The 4,745-nt window shown below is 43.7% G+C and overlaps 1 pseudogene across 1 annotated transcript; it reads right to left on the minus strand.

Moving 5' to 3' along the window:
* Window positions 1–242: 242 nt before the first annotated feature.
* LOC311130547 (zinc finger CCCH domain-containing protein 15-like) lies at window positions 243–1,608 on the minus strand (annotated as a pseudogene). Its single transcript has one exon. The product of its transcript is annotated as a zinc finger CCCH domain-containing protein 15-like (transcript).
* Window positions 1,609–4,745: the final 3,137 nt, after the last annotated feature.

Genomic DNA, 4,745 nt, shown 5'->3' on the forward strand with positions numbered 1-4,745 from the left:
GATGCTCGAAAGGAGTTGCACAATCTGTCATGGTATGGTCTAATAATACAAGTCAGGAGGATGTTTATACAATAGAACCCAACATCAATATACATGATTCAGGACAGCCAGAAAGAACGGGTGATTTCACATGAACCACATTCAAGACCATACAGTTCAAGATGTACCCCCTCTAAAATCCTGTTCACTCTCTTAGCAATCAGGACCACTGAGAGGGAAAGGAAACAGCAGCAGCAATAAGATGTGAGCATCAGGATGTTTTATTGTGAATCTGTTTTAGTCATCTCTTCTTCATAGTCCATGAGGCACTGTTCTATTAGAAGTCATCATTGTCAGTCATCCAGGTCCAGTGTATTGAGTTCTTTATCCAGTTTGTCCAGGTCCTCGCCGGTGAAAAGGTTCTCATCCACAGGCACGGGCTCTGCTTCCTTGTCATCGAGAGTCTCGTCTTCCCCGTCGTGCCCGTTCTCCTCCACACCTCCGCAAGCCCCGTTCAGCTGGTCATTAATTTCCTTTGTTGGCTTCGATTTGGCTGTGAATCTGTCAACTGCAGCAACAGTTATTCTGGTGTTGTCAACTTCCTTTGGAACAAACCTGGCTAGATCGATGTCCTGGAACTCCTGAACATCTTCATCCTCTTCAACGTCATCATCGTCCTCAACATATTTTATGTCATCAGCCTCCTCATCGTCATCATCAGCCAGATCAGGGCAGAACTCAAATACTTGACGGCCGCTAACCCCAAAGGACCTGCCAGCATTGATCTCAGCCTTCTTTTTCTCCATGTCTTGCTCTGCCTTGTCCACTTTCTCTTGCCTTTTCCTCTTTTTCCAGGCCAAGAAGGTCTCCAGAGTTATTCGGGTGACATTTGGTCCGAGGGCAGATCGCTCATTCTCTATCAACTTTTCCATTGAGATTTCATCTTCCTTTTTGTCCTTTTTCTTGTCTTTCTTGAGCTCGAACCCAGCAGGCAATGCATGGCGGTACATACAAGTGTCAGCTCCACTAGGACATACCCAAAACCAACCATATCTGTTGTTTTCAATGGCATCTAGGAAATGCTTGCAAACAATTTGAGTTTTTGAGCTTTGAGCTTTCTTCTTTTCAGCTTCTCCGTGCTTCTGGTTCACTACCTCCTCCAGCTTCTTCTCATCCCAATTATCCATGGTATCTTTCTCAAGCTCGGCATCTCTCTTGTCAATATAGAGGCTCCGTTTCTCACACTTCATCTCGAGTGTCAAATCGTGGGAGAACTTGCACTTGTCTCACTTGGTGCATTGGCCTTGCTTGAAGAAGGCACAGAGAACTGATTTTGGGTCCACCCCTTTAGCAACTTTCTGAGCAGCCACCACTGGCTTGAAAAGCTTCTTCAGCTCATCTAACTCTTTCTTCTTGTCACCCTTTTTGTTCTTGTCCCCTTCCGCACCAACCTTACTACCAGGAACTTGCTTGACTTGCTGAGAGACATTCTTGATACATTTCTGTTGTTTTCCTCCCTTTTTGTTCTTCAAACCAAATGTCTTGTCCTCAATGATCTTTTCCTTCTTCTTTTCTTGCGTTTTTTTACTACCGGCGGCAGCTTGAGCTGGTTTCTTCGGAGGCATAGTGAATGATGTAACTATATTTTGAATTATTCTATTATTACCATGTAGGGGGATCCTATTGTAGGATATGAGTGACACTCAATAATGGTTGGCAACTGTTGGATGGAAGTAGCTCGGAAAGCATTATATAAACTGAGAGGTTTTCTATGTAAGTCATTCGGATGACAATAGGCTACGCCCGTACCACTTGCCACACGAATCCAGTACCGTAACTATTAAATAACTATGAATGAACTCTCCATCGAAGTGTTTAACTATTCTCTTACATCCTGAAGTACGAGATACCAGAGAAACTCGTCATAACACGTGTTCTCTCTCTTCCCTGTGAAAGTCAATATGCATGTGCCCTAGACCCAATTCTAGAGACATAGAGAAAATTGGAAATGCTAAAAGAATTGCGTAAATTGGCTCTGCAAAACAGAGAGGCTCTTGACTATCTTTTGGCAGGACAAGGGGGCACTTGTGCAATTATTGGCGATGAATGTTGTAGTTTTCTCCCAGATCACTCTTCTAATATGACTGATCTCGCCGAATACATTGCCACTGTTGCTAAGAATAACTACCCACAACTAAAGTGGATGCCTGCAACTTGGTTGGAATCTCTGTTTGTTGGGGATCCCATATTGCCAAATGGATTGCATTGTGTGTGTTTTTTTCTTAGTTTGTCTAAGTTGTGTTATTTAACATGCTGTGTATGTGTGTGAATTTTTGATGAATTCACTCCCATTAATAGAAGTATAACCTTCATTATGATGATAGCATTACCATACTAATTGGATTGTACAATCCAGAATGAAGGGTTTGAAATGATGAAGTGTCCGTTTTTTTTCTGTGTTGATTTCCCTTACTTTAATAAGAGTATATAATATTTTGATATAGAAGCTAAAAACTAAATGCTTACATTAAAATTTAATGATTATTATTACACAAGTGATAAGAGGATGGAATGTGATGGAACATTTTATGTTGGTGCTTTTCTATTTCCCAATTTCTGTGTTCTATGTTTGTGCTTTTCTAATAACCATTTTATGTGATCATGCAAGTGACTGATTGAACGAACCCTCACTATCAGCATCTGCAATTTTGCAGTACGCCCAGACCCGTGTTTTGAGAACGAAAGATATCTCAGTTTCAAGGTCTCAGCTTAGAGAGAAGAAGCCTCGTTAGGTATTGGTCTGTCACATGCATGACCCAGTATTGGTCGGTCACATGAAAAAGCAAACGTTAACGATAAATTAATTATGAATGAATAAGCTAAATCATGCAAATATAACTTGTCTGTACAGTGGCTTGCGAAAGTATTCACCCCCTTGGTATTTTTCCTATTTTGTTGCCTTACAACCTGGAATTAAAATGAATTTTTTGGGGGGGTTTGTATCATTTGATTTACACAACATGCCTTCCACTTTGAAGATGCAAAATATTTTATCTTGTGAAACAAACAAGAAATAAGACAAAAAAAACAGAAAACTTGAGCGTGCATAACTATTCACCCCCCAAAAGTCAATACTTTGTAGAGCCACCTTTTGCAGTAATTACAGCTGCAAGTCTCTTGGGGTATGTCTCTATAAGCTTGGCACATCTAGCAACTGGGATTTTTGGCCATTCTTCAAGCCAAAACTGCTCCAGCTCCTTCAAGTTGGATGGATTCTGTACAGCAATCTTTAAGTCATACCACAGATTCTCAATTGGATTGAGGTCTGGGATTTGACTAGGCCATTCCAAGACATTTAAATGTTTCTCCTTAAACCACTCAAGTGTTGCTTTAGCAGTATGCTTAGGGTCATTGTCCTGCTGGAAGGTGAACCTTCGTCCCAGTCTCAAATCTCTGGAAGACTGAAACAGGTTTCCCTCAAGAATTTCTCTGTATTTAGCGCCATCCATCATTCCTTCAATTCTGACCAGTTTCCCAGTCCCTGCCGATGAAAAACATCACCACAGCATGATGCTGCCACCACCATGCTTCATTGTGGAGATGGTGTTCTTGGGGTGATGAGAGGTGTTGGGTTTGCGCCAGACATAGCGTTTTCCTTGATGGACAAAAAGCTCAATTTTATTCTCATCTGACCAGAGTACCTTCTTCCATATGTTTGGGGAGTCTCCCACATGGCTTTTGGCGAACACCAAACATGTTTGCTTATTTTTTTCTTTAAGCAATGGCTTTTTTCTGGCCAATCGTCCGTAAAGCCCAGCTCTGTGGAGTGTACGGCTTAAAGTGGTCCTATGTACAGATACTCAAATCTCCGCTGTGGAGCTTTGCAGCTCCTTCAGGGTGATCTTTGGTCTCTTTGTTGCCTCTCTGATTAATGCCATCCTTGCCTGGTCCACAATACGGTTCCTATCAACCTGCGAGTGTCAGGTAATCACAGTGAGTCTGTGCAGTTTCTGCTCATCAAATCTCCTCATGTACCCGTGGTTTTGGGGTTTTCATGGCTCCAGAGGCACAATTCCCTGATCGACTGGGCTACTGGTTCTATCATGGGTTGGAGCCCGTTCTTCCTTCGGTCTTCGGAAAAGCCTCGGATCTCTCTGCCTTGTTGAAAACCTGAGAGGTTTTCAACAAGGCCCACGCCACATCTCTTCCGCCGCATCGACCCAACGACTGCGCTATCAACCCTCTGCCGGGCACAACACCACCTCGGGGGTGGCTTTATTCCCTGTTGCGTCCGGAGACCAAGACGATGGAAGGGTACATTGAGGACTCTCTTGCTGCAGGGAGCATTCATCCATCTGCCTCCCCTGCCGACGCAGGGTTCTTCTTTGTGGAGAAGAAACACAAAACCCTGCGCCCGTGTATCGACTACCGGGGCCTTAATGACATCACGGTTAAAAACCTGCTGCCACTCATCTCCTCGGCTTTTGAGCCTCTCCAGGGGGTGACTATCTTCTCGAAGTTGGACCTTCGGAATGCCTACCATCTGGTTCGGATACGGGAAGGAGACGAATGGAAGACAGCCTTTAACACGGCTAATGGGCACTACGAGTATCTTGTGATGCCATTCGGACTGACCAACGCTCCCACAGTGTTCAAGGCCCTGGTCAACGATGTGCTCTGTGACATGTTGAACCGGTTGGTGTTTGTCTATCTCGACAACATCCTAGTTTTTCCCCGTTCAGCTCAAGGGCACGCCCTCCACGTCC

The sequence above is a fragment of the Coregonus lavaretus genome, assembly GCF_964263955.1.
Source record: "Coregonus lavaretus genome assembly, chromosome: 6".
NCBI classification, from domain to species: Eukaryota; Metazoa; Chordata; class Actinopteri; order Salmoniformes; family Salmonidae; genus Coregonus; species Coregonus lavaretus.